Source organism: Pelophylax lessonae (assembly GCF_965119305.1).
Source record: "Pelophylax lessonae genome assembly, chromosome: 12".
Classification (NCBI taxonomy): domain Eukaryota; kingdom Metazoa; phylum Chordata; class Amphibia; order Anura; family Ranidae; genus Pelophylax; species Pelophylax lessonae.
In genome coordinates this window covers 214,230,167-214,245,793 of record NC_138779.1, presented here as the reverse complement: position 1 = coordinate 214,245,793, position 15,627 = coordinate 214,230,167, and the positions used below count along the sequence as shown (strand labels likewise).

Here is a 15,627-nt window from a genome sequence, read left to right as displayed (position 1 = left end):
CAAAAATGTCAGTTAGGAGTCCGATGTGTCTATGTCGCAGTCCTGCTAAAAATCGAAGATCACTGCTATTACAAGTAAAAAAATAAATAAATAAATATGACATAAATCTTTCCCCTACTTTGTAGACACTATAACTTTTGTGCAAACCAATCAATTGGGATTTTTTTTTACCAAAAATATGTAGCAGAATACAAATTGGCCTAAAAGGATGAAAATTTTTGATTTTTTTGATTTTTTTATTTGGGATGTTATATAGCAGAATGTGAAAAATATTGCTTTTTATTCCAGAATTCTCGCAATTTTTTTAGCGCAAAAAATAAAAATCACACAAGTGATCAAATACCACCAAAAGAAAGCTCTATTTGTGGGAAAACCAGAACATCAATTGTATTTGGGTACGACATCGCACGACCGCGCAATTGTCAGTTAAAGCAACGCAGTGCCGAATTGCAAAAAATGGCCTGATCATTTAGGGGGTAAAACCTTTCCGGGGCTGAAGTGGTTAATAAGGATATTTACAGGAATGTGACTTTTTGGCCTGCAGTCCAGACAGAAGATGTCGTATTTTAACCAAAGGTAAAAAAAAAAAAAAAATCCCCTCACGTAATATTCATTTGTCCAGATATACTTTGCATGTGATTGTGTAATGAGAAGGGTGAGACGTTCCCAGGATCTGTTTGTTGGACAAACACTTCCAGAGAAGTCATGATAACCCGACCTTCTGCCGCAGTCTGACCATGACTGATATTTTTGGTTAATGAGCATCCTAACTGCTATACCGGCACTAGTAAACCCATAGGTGTGTGCAGCCTATTGCATTAGGGTGTGCACCCCAAAGCTCAAGCACATATGTGTGTGCGCATGTGTATAGATACTAATGGCGTCAGTAGAGCAGTGGAAGGTGTCAATAGAGCAGAGACTTTTGTCAGTAGGGCTCAGTGCTCAGTGCATTTCCTGCAATGGCTAATATGGAGTTCCCCCTTCTCCCCATGGCCATTGATATGGAGTTGCCCCCTCTGCCCAAAGCCATTGATATGGAGTTGCCCCCCTCTGCATATAACCATTGATATGGAGTTGCCCCCTCTGCCCATGGCTATAATATGGATTTGTCCCCCCTCTGCCCATAGCCATTAATATGGAGTTGGCCCCCTTTCCCTATGGCCGTTAATATATAGTTGCCCCCCTCTCCCCATGGCCATTAATATGGATTTGCCCCCCTCTGCTCATAGCCATTAATATGGAGTTGCCCCCCTCTGCTCATAGCCATTAATATGGAGTTGCCCCCTCCTTCCCATGGCCAATAATATGGAGTTGCCCCCCTCTGCCCATGGCCATTAATGTGGCGTTGCCCCCTCTGCCTATGGCCATGAATTTGGATTTGCCCCCCTCTCCCCATGGTCATTATTATGGAGTTGCCCCCCTCTGCCCATGGCCATTAATATGCAGTTGCCCCCCTCTCCCCATGGCCATTAATATGGAGTTTCCCCCCTCTGCCCATGGCCATTAATATGCATTTGCCCCCCTCTCCCCATGGTTATTAATATAGAGCGGCTGGTGCTCCATGGGCCCGGGGGGGCGGGGGGGGGTGGGGGCGGCAGATGGACCGTACCATACCCCACCCCCCCTGGACCACACCAGGCCGCACACCCACCCCCCCCCCCTCGGACCACAGCAGGAAAGAAGACAGGACACAGGGGACAGGACAGGACCCCCCCTGCTCACTCTCCCTGCCTGGATATCTGGCGACGGCTTCGGCTTCTTCCTTCTGCCTTTCTGTCTTCTGCATCTCCTCCCTCCTCCTGCATGCTTAATGGCATGGCTTCTCCTTTCAGACAATCGGGAAATGGGTCTCAAGACCCGCCTCCTGATTGGCCAGAGGAGGATCCGTGAAACAATGGCAAATTTTTATTGGCTATAGTCACACAACTGGGTGGGCTCACTGCACCCCGAGCCCACCCTTTTTTTAAGCCTATTAGAGCCTCTGGCTCTAATCACATGGCTAAAAAAAAAAAAAAAAAAGCCCCATTGAAGTCCATGCGTCCGGCGCCCCGCATGTAGATTAGGTGGCCGAATGCATGAATGGGGGGGCAGCGCCCCTGCGCCCCCAATGCACCAGCCGCCACTGATAGAGCTGCGGATGGTGTTAGGAGTTTTTATTTTTATTATTTTATTTGTTACAATTTTTTAAATTCTTTTTTTACCTTTTTTTTAGGAGCCCCATTAGGGGGCTTTGCTGGAATATCAGGAGCCTAAACAGGGGGAATTTGCACCATGCAGGGTGATTAGGGTGTGCCCACACCTATTAAAACCAAGATCAGTTATGGTCAGCCACCATTTAAACTGCTAAAGTGACACAAGACAACCTACCTTTCTCCACATTATCAGGACTTAAGAAGTCCTCCCGATCCAGATCCACGCTAAAGTAAAGCCCTGAGTGGCCATTAAGCACACACATATTGGATGGAGGCAGTTGGTGGAGTTCATGGCCGCCTCACACTATTGATCCTGACTCTGGCAAGAACTGACTGGGGGAAGACAGAGATCCGTGTTCCTGCTTAGCAGGAACACAAGATCTCCATCTTCTCTGGGTGACACCTGCCAGAGGGGGTGACACCATCAGGGCCAGCGCTAGCTGTGTTTGGCATAGCACCGGCAGCATCTGCAGGGACTTCTGCATGTGAATGCCACCCGCAGTGACGCAATGGTGTGTGGAGGAAGGACCTGAGACAGGAGGAAGCTGAAAATCCACTGAAGGAGAGTGCTGGCTTGCTGGTGCTCAGGGCCCAGGATGGATGGAGGAAGGGGAGGGTAGACTCAGACACAGGCTGTTTGCAGAATGCTTCCCCAAATGTTTCCTATGACTTGCAGAACCCAGCTCCTTACTTCACCCCCACCGGCTCCTCGATCCCTGGTCACCCCCCTCCATGGGGCTCATCATGTGGGGGGCTGGGATCTGGGATCACCAAGTAACTACCCACCACAGGATCCCCTGTGCTGCCCATCCCCACCAGATCTTTGCTTTTTAACCCTGCGTCTGCTGAAATGCCATCATCATCATCACCTCCACACTTGGGGGTTCCTAGTGGGTTCTGTCGCTTTAGGGTGCCTCCCCTCACACTCCTTTAGAAATGTGTCTATGGGAATGTTTGAGCATTCTTCAAGAAGCAAATTTGTGAGGTCAGACACTGATGTTGGACGAGAAGGCCTGGCTCACAGTTTCCGCTCTAATTCATCCCAAAGGTTTTCTCTAGGGTTGAGGTCAGGACTCTGTGCAGGCCATTCAAGTTCCTCCACCCCAAATTCGCTCATCCATGTCTTTATGGACCTTGCTTTGTACACTGGTCCAAATCATTTGGTGAAGGGGGATTATGGTGTGGGGTTGTTTTTCAGGGGTTGGGCTTGGCCCCTTAGTTCCAGTGAAGGGAACTCTTAAGGAGTCAGCAAACCAAGACATTTTGAACAATTTCATGCTCTCAACTTTGTTGGAATTGCCCATTCCTGTTCCAACATAACTGCGCACTAGTGCAAGGTCCACAAAGATATGGATGAACGAGTTTGGGGTGGAGGAACTTGACTGGCTTGCACAGAGTCCTGACCTCAACCTGATAGAACACCTTTGGGATGAATTAGAGTGGAGACCACGAGCCAGGCCTTCTCGTGCAACATCAGTACCTGACCTATCAAATGCCATTCTGGAAGAATGGTCAAACATTCCCATAGACACACTCCTTAACCTTGTGGACAGCCTTCCCAGAAGAGTTGAAGCTGTTATAGCTGCAAAGGGTGGGCCAACTCAATATTGAACCCTACGGACTAAGACTGGGATGCCATTAAAGTTCATGTGCGTGGCTGACTCATATTCTCCTTTGCAATGGGCACCGACTTTTAAATATTTAGGGATCAATATTTCTCCCAACACTAAGGATTTTAGACATCTTAATTTGTTCCCAGCTCTTCAGTAGTGTAAACAGAGATTGAAAGCCTAGTAACATCTCCCTTTCTCCCCTATTGGGAGAATTAATTGAATTAAAATGAAAATCCTCCCGTTTCTATTATACAGTCTTAGGCATGCCCCAGAGTGGCTACCGAAATCCTTTTTTAACCACTTTACCACCGGAGGATTTTGCTGTCTTACGTCTGGGCCACTTTTTGCAATTCGGCACTGTGCGACTTTAACTGACAATTGCGCAGTCATGCAACGCCGTACCCAAACGAAATTTAAGTCCTTTTTTTCCCACAAATAGAGCTTTCTTTTGGTGGTATTTGATCACCTGTGCAATTTTTACTTTTTGCGCTATAAACAAAAAAAGAACGACAATTTTGAAAAAATAACAATATTTTTCACATTTTTTTATATGAAATTCCCCCCCAAAAAAATGTAAAAATCGAATTTTTTTTATCATTTTAGGCCAATTTGTTTTCTGCTACATATTTTTGGTAAAAAAAATCGTAATAAGCGTATTTTGATTGGTTTGCGCAAAAGTTATTGCGTTTACTAACTAAGGGAAAGATTTCTGTCGTTTTTGGTGTTTTTTTTTTTTAACGAGTAATGGCGGCGATCTGCGATTTCTTTTTTGCGGGACTGCGACATTGCGGCGGACAGATCGGACCCTTGACTGACATTTTTGACACTTTTGGGGGTACCAGTGACATTACTACAGTAATCAGTGCTATAAATATGCACTGTTACTGTAAAAATGACACTGGCAGGGAAGGGGATAATTTTATTGGAGAGGGAGGGGTTAATGTATGCCTGGTGCTTACTGACATGTGTGGGGGGAGGTGACTGAGTGACACAGGGACAGATCCAGGGTTCAGCTATGCTGAACCCTGCAATCTGACACTGCCTGTCACTTAGGAGATCCGCCCGCTTGTGTTTACACAAGCGGGCGGATCTCCAGACTCGATTCCCCGATGATCGGGGAAGAGCAGCGGCGATCGCCGCTGCTCCTCCCCTGGCCCGACTGCCGCTGTGACTGAATACAGTGGGAGCGAGCCTCCGGCGGCGCGCGCGCGCCGCCGAGAGAGGGGAATGTCTAGCGACGTAGGTCTGCGTCGCCAGACGTTATCGAACCACTTTGCCACAGTAGAGCTCTAGTGAGCAGCGGTAAAGTGGTTAAACAATTAGATTCACTTCAATCTTGACCAGCTAGATTTAAAAGGAAAGGTTTATGCAGACCTTGGACACAAGGGGGCTTGGCTTGCCCAGACTTTCATACCTACTATTTGGCAGCCATGCTAACCCACGCTAATAACTGGCTTATCCCTGGTGACACAAATGCCTCAGTAGTATTAGAAGCTGCGTACTATGAGACCCTCCGTAATCTCCTCTACAGGGGTCTGAGAGTCTCTCACCCGCCCCTTACAGCCGCTATGAGGGCCCTTATTAAGGCCTAGAATGCTGTCATTATTAAACCCAATATAGCAGTGATGGCGAACCTTGGCACCCCAGATGTTTTGCAATTACATTTGCCATGATACTCAACTACACTGCAGAGTACATGAGCATCATGGGAAACGTAGTTCCAAAACATCTGGGGTGCCAAGGTTCGCCATCACTGCAAAATAGTGAGGGGTAAAAGGTCCCCATCAACTCTGCTTTGGTTCAATCCCATGCTACCGGAATTTCATTCCTTACCAGACCCCGGTCTTTGGGCTGCTAAAGGAATCAGATACCTTTCAGATATTTGTGATGGTGGTGCACTATTTACATTTGATAGGTTGAAAGATAAATTAACACTGCCTAATGCGTTCTTCTTCCGATTCCTGCAACTCCGACACGCCTATGCATCGCAGTTTGGGTCCTCTTTGTTTAGATTGGAGCAGGATGAGTTGGAGGTTCTCCTCCGGGATGACGCTAGTAAAGATCCACTTTCTGTGATCTACAAGTCACTACTTCCCTCCGTTTTATGTGGGACTAGATGCCCTGCTAACTGCATGGTGTTTGGAGCAGCAGGACTTGGACAATGAAGACTGGGAGGAACTCTGGGACAGCCCATTTCAAGCACTAATATCGACTAAAGACCAGCTGATCCAAATTAAAATAGAGCGCAGAATTTATTTTACACCACAACGACTACATCGTCTATACACCAATTCCTCTTCTTGCTGTTGGAGATGCTCTAGTGACCCAAGTGCCGGATTTGTTCATATTTTTTGGGAGTGCCCTGAGATTTGTAGCAACTGGTGGGAAGTGACCCAGTTTATATCTACCCTAACAACTATACAGGTTCCCGTAAAAGTTGGTGTTTGCCTCCTGGGCTTAGTTGACTCTCTGGCCATTAGTAGGGCGATGCCTACTCTTTTAGGTCTCCTATTATTTTATGCCAGGACGGCGATAGTGCTCAAGCGGAAATCAGACACAGCCCCTAATTTGCCCTTCTGGAAGAGTTTAATCAATAAGTTTGTACCCCTATACAAAGCTACTTATTTGTCCCGGGGGTTGCCCTAGGCAATTTGAGAAGGTCTGGCACTTGTGGACAGATTCGGAGTATACAACAGACAGAGCAATCTTACCGAATGGGCATGCTGGGCAGTTGCCTGGGGGGCCCCACCTGGCCAGTGACCCAGCCCCAGCCAAGCATTAGTCCTGATTCCCGTGTGTCTGGCAAGCGCCTATCAGCCCTGCGCTACTGTCAGGCCACTTGGGCCGTGGAGGGGAAGCCCACAACTGCAGGAATGCCTGTCCACCTCCACGGGAACAGGCGCACAGGGGACAGTCGAGTCTGACTCCTGTCCATGTGTGTGTGTGGTCACCGGACCCAGCCGCTGAACTGGGAAGCTGTCATTAGCCTGGCACTGCTGTACCAATAAATATCGCCGTATCCATAATTTGCATTTATTATTCTCGTGGGTGATTGTGTAGATGGGGCCCCAGTGCACTGCATTGCCTGGGGTTCATTAATGCTCTTAAGATGGCACTGACAACAGATGATCAGGAGTCCACAGACCAAATTCATTCCCCATGATAAGGTTTAGTTTATAATATGTAGGAATTTACTCCTCTGCAGGGACTCACATTTGTTCAGGAGAGGATTCTAAACACGAGTTAATATTCTAGAGGAGTGGGAAGCCCAGCTACATAAAGCACACTAAACTGCACTGGGACAAGATAACAGGCAGCTATGGAACCGGTGTAACAGTAAATTCTTCACCTCGTGGGAACGCAGCTGATCGGCTGTGACTGTGCCAGGAACAGGGCTGCTGTTAGAAATCGCGGGGCCCTGTACAGACTACCTGGCAGGGCCCCCCCAAGAAAATATTAAAGATATATTTAGCTAAATTTACAACAAAATCACTATTAGCAGACACAAATATAACATAAATTGCATAATTCCTGTTAAATCTAAAAAAAAAAAAAAAACTATGTTAAATAAAAAAGAAGATGAGATGAGAAAAATATACAGGCTGGGCAGTTGGAGCTCAGTGATCAGAGAGACAGAGAGAGAGAAACAAAGTTACAAATAAACTCCTGAGCAGAGATAAGTGCTGGGAGGGGGGCCCACACAAGGGAGGGGGATTAGTGAGGGACGACTGTCTCTTTCTCAACAGATAAAAGCTGATAGCAGGGAGAGGGACAAATCAGATTCAGGTGCTGGAGGAAGATTTCTGTATTTGTTGTTCATCACTAATCCCCCTCTCTGTGTGGGCCCCCCTGTGTGCTCGGGCCCCCTACAAGAGGGCTGGTGGTCCCCCCTATCAGCGGCCCTGGCCAGGAAAACAGAGCAATGGGGGAGAAAGATGACAAAAATATACAGGCTGGGACAAGGAGTACAGGAAGAACTGCAGGGAGAGAAACAAAGTTACAGAGATAACAAACCCACCTAGCAAAGCTAACATTAGCTCTAGTGTTGGGAGGGGAGAAATGCCCACACAGGGAGGGGGATTAGTGAGGGACAACTGTCTTTCTCAGCAGATAAAAGCTGGCAGCAAAGAGAGGGGGGGGGGAGATCAGCTTTCAGCTGCTGGAGGAAGATTTCTGTAAATGTCGTTCATCACTAATCCCCCTCCTTGTGTGGGCCCCCCTGTGTGCTCGGGCCCCCTACAAGAGGCCCCCACCCCCCACCCCCACCCCTATCAGCGGCCCTGCTTCCAATACATTATCTGGCTAGTTGAGAGGGAACAGCAATCTCCTTATAATTCATCAACCCTTGAAGTGGTTTTATAAGAGAATGACAGAGCGAGGTGTATGTAAGGTGTGTTGTTTCTTCCCCCTCCCTTTTTTTTTTTTCTCTCTTTGTGTTCTGTAATAGGAGGTGTTATTAGTATTTCTCTGTTTTTTGTATTAATTAGCTGGGGAATGCCCAGGGGCTATTTTTTTGTACCCATACATTTCAATTTTTCAATAAAAAGACATTTTCAAAAAAAGAAAAAAAAAAAGTTTATGTGCATGTAAAGGCAATACTTTTGACAATATAGTGTAATTTCACGTTAATTGAAAGCCCAGGACACATTCCAGCAGGATGTACAGGTCTTTATTTTTCAGACAGAAGGTATGTACAATGCTTTCTCATGTGTCACATACAGAATTGCGCCTCTTTCCAGATGGCCTTAGACACAGATTATTCATTGTATTCAGTGTATCTTTTTTGACAATGATCTGGGAGGACGCAGGGGCCGGACTTTCCTTTTTCGAAGATGTATGGTTTCACGCAGAAGCAGCCTGGGACACACTGATATATGCAGGGTCTTACTCCATGTCCATAGTTTACACAATTGGTTGGACAGTAGGTCCCACAAGAAGTCCAAACCTGGTGAGGGTGCTGGCACTGGTGTTCTGCGGAGAAGGAACAAGAGGATTGTCTGTTACAAGGCCACTAAAGCAAAGCATTTTCTTAAACCCCCCCCCCATCCCTTCCCTCCCAGCCCCAGCTTCCCTTTAATAGAGTATTTATGCCCAGGGCTGTGGGAAGGACTACCTGATCACGTGACCACTGTCATAATGGCAGAGTTGTATAAAGTACTCGAAACCCATACTTGAGTAAAAGTACAAGTGCTCGATCAAAAAGTGACTTGAGTAGAAGTACTAAAGTATTCAACATTTTTTGTACTTAAGTATTGCAAGTAGTTTTTTTTAAAAATTTTGCTACTCAAGTACTGAAAGTAAAAGTACCAGTAGTTTTGAAAAAAAAATTGCTACTCAAGTACTGAAAGTAAAAGTACAAGTACTGTGTTATGTAGTTATTAAAGAAAGAAGTCAAAAGTTTGAACATCATATTGTTTTTTATTATTTCAAATGCAGCTTTTATTTATACACACAGTAGCTTTTATTTTCGTATGCGCTGATAATACACATGTTTTGAGCTTCATGAAACCTGCCATCTACTGTTCTGGCAGTGGTAATTTTTATAATTGTAACGAGTAACTATGCAGCACAAAAAAAAAATATCGGAGTAGAAGTATTGAAATCATTGAAAAAAATGTAGTGAAGTAAAAGTGGAAGTAGGAGAAAAAAATTCTACTCTAGGAAAGTACAGATACCGCCTTTCAGTAATTAAGTACAGTAGTGAAGTAGTTCTACTTAGTTACTATACATCTCTGTATAATGGTCACACGACCAGGAACTGTTCCCCCCTGGCTCCCGGTCATTACCAGATAGCAAAATCTGTCTATGGCAGCTTGGTCACAGTGCATGTAACCATAGGCGTGCGCACAGGGTGTGCCAGGTGTGCCTGGGCACACCCTAATCACCCTATGTACATTAACATTATCACTTTTTGTGCTGGTAGGAAGATGGGAAAAACCTCTCTCTTACTGGCTCTGCCATAAGAGAAGTCTTTAGGCACTTGTCTTTCAATGTCCTGGCAGGGAGATAAATGTCTTGGGGTCATATATATGTAGACACACACAAACACGTGTGTTTGAGCTTTGGGGTGCACACCCTAATTTAATAGGCTGCGCACACCTATGCATGTAACGAGCGCGCTCTCAGCACAAAAACCTCAGCTGTCCATGGACACACATGTGCAACGTGTGGTTACATAGTTACATAGTCAGGTTGAAAAAAGACACAAGTCCACCTGGTTCGACCAAAAAAAACCCAAAAAAACAGTATTGAAAACCCAACCATACAATCCAACATACACAATCCTATACCCGTTGTTGATCCAGAGGAAGGCAAAAATAAACCCCCAGCAAAGCATGATCCAATTTTCTACAGCAGGGGAAAAAAATTCCTTCCTGATCCCCCGAGAGGCAATCGGATATTCCCTGGATCAACTTTACCTATAAATATTAGTTTCCAGTTATATTATGTACACCTAGGAAAGAAAGAAAGAATTCAGAGCCTAGGAAAGAATCCAGACCTTTTGTTAACCGGTTGCCGATCACACACCGTGTATTTACTGTGGCAGTGTGGCTCCCCCAGGCAAACCGACGTAGAGCTACGTCGGTCGCGAGCAGGGAGCTAGGGGGCGAGCGCACCCCGCCGCCGGCACACTCCCATACCCCAGTCAGCAGCGGGGAAGCCGATGCACGGGTCAGGTGGCTCTGTTTGCCGCCTGACACCCGCGATTGTTCCCCGCTGAAAGAGAAGGACGGTCGGCTGTTGTAAACACATCTGACCGTTCTTCTCCCTGGAATTATCACAGATCACCTGTGATCCTTCTATATAGGATAACATGTCTCTATGGTCATTTCAGAAGCCATGCCTCCCCACAGTTAGAATCACTCCCCTAGGCTCACATTTAACCCATTGATCACCCACAGTGTTAACCCCTTCCCTGCCAGTGTCATTATTACAGTAACAGTGCATATTTTTAGCACTGATTACTGTAGTAATGTCACTGGTACCCCCCAAAAGTGTCAAAAATGTCAGTTAGGTGATCTGTCCACGGCAATGTTGCCGTCCCGCTAAAAATCCCAGATCGCCGCCATTACTAGTAAAAAAAAATAAAAATAAAAATGACATAAATCTTTCCCGTGGTGTTAGATTTGTCTGCCACAATGTCGCAGTCCCGCTAAAAATCGCTGATCACTGCCAATTCTAGTAAAAACAATTTAAAAATAAAAATTCCATAAATATATCCCATAGTTTTGTGCAAACTAATCAATATACGCTTATTGGGATTTTTTTTTTTACAGAATACATATTGACCTAAATTGATGAAGAAATGTGATTTTTTACATTCTTTATTGGATGTATTATATAGCATAAAGTAAAAAAATATTATTATTTTTTTTTTTTTCAAAGCTGTCAGCCTTTTTTTGTTTATAGTGCACAAAAAATAAAAAAATGCACAAGTGATCAAATGCCACCAAAAGAAAGCTATATTTGTGGGAAAAAAGGACATCAATTTTTTTTTGGAGTACAGCGTCGCACGAATTGTCAGCTAAAGTAGCGCAGTGCCATATCGCAAAAAATTGCCTGGTCATGAAGGAGGGTAATACAAAGAAAAAATGTAGTGCTAATAATATTATGTGTCATAAAATGATCAATACAATGAATCCAAAATGAAAGTAAGTAAAAGTGCAAAGAGTCCATATAGAAGTCCATAAAAATTTAAATGAAAAAAAGGAGTAAATCCAAAATTTTCTATACGGACTCTTTGCACTTTTTCTTTCTTTATTATTGTGACTCCGCTGCCTGCTGACTTACCATTCCCTGGTCTAGCCTGGCACACTGCAAGCAGCGCTGTGATGAGAGACAAAAAAAGAAGAGTTTAATTAGTTCTGAATAAGCAATAATACATGCAACCAGTTTATTCTGTATCTTTGCCAATTTTGTGTTGATTATGCAATAAATATTTGTGATATTTAGGAAGTATGTGGGTTACAGTCCAAAAAAAAAAAAACATGCTCTACTGTAAATATAGTCGGGCAATAAAGTTAATGAAACCCCCCCCCCCCCAAAAAAAAAAATGGCCAGAATTGATCGACAACTTGTTTCCATAAATTACCGGGAAGACTGGGAATCAGTCCTCTGTCCCAAATGCCATTGGGGTTTATTTATTAAAGACAAATCCACTGTGCACTACAAGCAGGGCTGCTGTTAGAAATTACGGGGGCCACGTACAACATACCTGGCTGCCCCCCAAATATGTCAAGACAATATTTTCACTAAAAATACACTAAAATCATTATTAGCAGACACAAACATAACAGAGAACCTGTGTGAATTAGCCTTTTTTATTTATTTATTTTTTTTACATTATTTAAAAGTTAAAAATGTTTACAATTATTTTATTTTACAATTTTTTTTTTCTTACAATGTTTAATTGTTATTTATTTACATTTTTTTTCTTACAATGTTTAATTGTTATTTATTTATTTATTTTGTTACAATTTTTTTTCTTACAATGTTTAATTGTTGTTTATTTATTTATTTTTTACAATTTTTTTTTTTTTTTTTTACAGGGAAGCCTGCATGGCTGCAGGAGCTGAGCAGGCGGATGACAGCTCCTTCTCCGCTCTCTGTGTGCTGAGACAGAGCTGTCAGATCCTCACTGTCCTCTATGGGGAGATCGGATGAGATATATAATATATATTATATATATTATATATAAATATATATTGTTTGAAATAAATCTAATTTAAAAAAAAATGTAAAAATCTAATTTCTTCATACATTTTGGCCAAAATGTATTCTGCTATATGTTTTTGATTAAACAAAAAAAAAAAATAAAATAAAAAGTGTATATTGATTGGTTATACATAACTATGCATCTGCAAACTATTACATATACAGTATACTGGCTTTTTACTAATAGATCTCTCAGTTTCTCATCCCTGGAGTAACTGACAGAGTAACTGACAGATCATTCCTTCTGTACAAAGCTCTGTGTTGTGTACCATGGCAGAGCTTTAGTATTCTGACAGCGGAAGGTTCCCCAGCTGTCAGAATACAAAGATCACTGCCGGAGGCTCACATGAAAAAAACCTGACTATCTGGTTGTACTCGTCAATCAAAGTCAATCAAGCAATGAGGGCAGTGTGAATGGGAAGGCGGTACCCACAGCAAGGGCAACTTTTGATTTTACCAGATGTTCAGCAATAATAAGTATTTAAATATTCACTTACCCAAAGTAACAGCAAGAAGAATGTTGGTGATTCTCATCTTTCTGCCTTAAGGTAGCTAAAATAAAATAAAATCAAAGTATTAAAGAGGAAGTAAAATTTACCTATAGGGGATCCTATGATAAGGCTTACCTATAGGTACTGGAAATATCTCCTGAACTTGCACCGTTTAGGAGATATTTACTTTACATGCAGCCAGTGATGTCATTGGCGCACGCGCTCTGAAGGAACGGCCACCCGTACCATTCCTTCAGAGCCCTGTGACGTGAACGGTGGCTCCTGGGCACGTTCATGGGAGTGACATCATTGCAGCTCCGGCCAATCAGACAGCCGGAGGAAACAAAGACGAGTGAACATGTCAGCCGTCTCAGGTGTGAGCGGGCGCCGCTGTGGAGGGCTTCGTTCTAAGGTAAGTATTTCATAATGAGCTATATGTGATGTATACTATACACATTATGCATTAGTCTTTGAGGGTTTATTTATTTATTTATTTATTTATTTATTTTTAGGAGGTTTACAACCTCTTTGAATCTGTCTCTGTAAACAGGTACAAGTTGTCCTTTGATACATCTTGTCTGTTGCTGGAATTCTCCTTCTCTCTGTAGTTTCCTATGTCTGTTGTCTGGCATTATTATATAGATAGATAGATAGATAGATAGAAATATATATATATATATGTACAATATATATATATATATATATATATATATATATATATATATATATATATATATATATACATACACAGTATATATTGTCATATGTATATGGTAATTGTTTTCATTATAGATAGATAGATAGATAGATAGATAGATAGATAGATAGATAGATAGATAGATAGATAGATAGATAGATAGATAGATAGATAGATAGATAGATAGATAGATAGATAGATAGATAGATAGATACAGCCTAGTAATACCGTAAATATTACTGCTACTTGTCAAAAATGGGACTTAACACAGTTATAATAAACTTATCACATAAACTTTTTATACTGTAAAATCAAATGGAATTCCATTCTGTAGTTTATTGTCTCTGTTGTCTATCAATCAGTGACATTATTATATAATGATTATAATAAATTATACATGTTATTATTATACTATTATATATTATTATTATTATTATTATTATTATTATTATTATTATTATTACATGTTATAATTCTCTGCTTTTAAAGTAGCAACTTAACTAAGTTATCATAAAAGTGTTGTTCTTCCTTTACATATATATATATATATATATATATATATATATATATATATATATATATATATATATATATATATACATTAATAGGTCTGTTATATCTTTGTAGATTCAGAAGTAGGGAATGGGATCTATAGTATAAAAATAATATAAAAGGTGAGATCCTGAGCTCACACAGAAGATTATTGTATAAATGTTAAAGGTGTTTCTCTCACTATTAGTTGTCTTGTTTCTTTTTGTAATTTTTGTCAGTTAAAAAAAAAAAAAAAAAAAAGAGGAGTCGTCCAACAACATTATAGAAATCTTTAGGAAGCACTTCCACCTGTTGCCAGAGGTATTTTAACTAAAAAAAGTAAAAAATTGATTGCTGTGCGGAGTTTTTTTTTTTTTTTTCAAGCTCCATCAAGCTTTATCAGCTCCATCTTGTTACACATTACTGAGTCTCTTTTGTAAATATTTGTTAGAAATAAACTCACTGAAAACGTTCTGTCTATTATTAGAACTGACAGAACAGAATTCTAGTCTGCACATTCCTGTTGCTTTGTTTCCAGTTATTACAGAATAAGATCTCCTCCAGACAGGAAAATATATATATTGTCATAGAGAACAATGTAAAGGTAATAATAAAGTTTTCTTTTGTATGATGTAATGTTTGTATTTATTTCTCAATAAAAGCTTTTTATTGGGAAAAAAAAAAAGTTTCACTGATCATTTTGTGTTTGTACCTGGTGTGTTTGGATGGTTTAATTATAAAAAAGTTTTCCGTTTTTTTTTTTTTTTTTTTTAGTTTGAATTAGTACTAATTGTTGTTATTGGTAATGTTATTGTGTCATTGTGTCTTGTCCAGTTGGTTATTATAATCCTGTGTTGTCTTCAGTGAATGTAACTGCATCCTAATAATTTCCCTTAGGGATTAATAAAGTATTCTGAAGTACCTGAAGGTGAGTGTGAAGATACTTACAGTCCCCGAGTGGTGTTCTCTCTGTCCCTCTAGGTAGGAAAATGATAATAATCACAAGCTCAGTATTTACATGATTTTATATTAGAGGTGGGGGGGAAGGTTTCAGTCTAATTGGGGTGGGATGGATTATTTGCAAGTTCATTGGGCAATTTCTGTATCTGAAGAGGAGGAGTATAAATGTCATTTTATCTATCTTTTTTTTTTTTTCCTTAGTATACAAATAACATGATAAGTATGTCAGGGTAGGTTTTTCAATGGTAAGCTATCATTGTGTTCTGGTGGAGCAAAGTTATTGAAATCTGTTCTTCCCGATGGCAATCATGGCATGTATGGGGGGGGGGGGGGTTGTCCTAATAATAAGGATATTTACAGTTCTGCTCATAAGTATACATGCCCTGGCAGAATGTATGATTTCTTTATCTTTATTCTTTTTCTATGTC

At 41.7% G+C, this 15,627-nt stretch overlaps 1 protein-coding gene and 1 long non-coding RNA gene across 2 annotated transcripts in view; both read right to left on the bottom strand.

Moving 5' to 3' along the window:
* LOC309568049 (chymotrypsin-elastase inhibitor ixodidin-like) overlaps positions 1 to 15,223 on the bottom strand; it is a 68,000-nt gene extending 52,777 nt beyond the window's left edge. The window contains exon 1 of the mRNA XM_082273630.1: positions 15,188 to 15,223. The gene's annotated coding sequence lies outside the window, so the exon portion shown is untranslated. The remainder of the gene's footprint in view (positions 1 to 15,187) is intronic.
* On the bottom strand, positions 8,680 to 14,797 carry LOC309568058. Its single transcript, XR_014225990.1, has 4 exons — positions 14,703 to 14,797; positions 13,018 to 13,072; positions 11,597 to 11,632; positions 8,680 to 8,762 (listed from the first exon to the last, which is right to left on the bottom strand). It is a non-coding gene; the product is annotated as an uncharacterized lncRNA (long non-coding RNA).
* Positions 15,224 to 15,627: the final 404 nt, after the last annotated feature.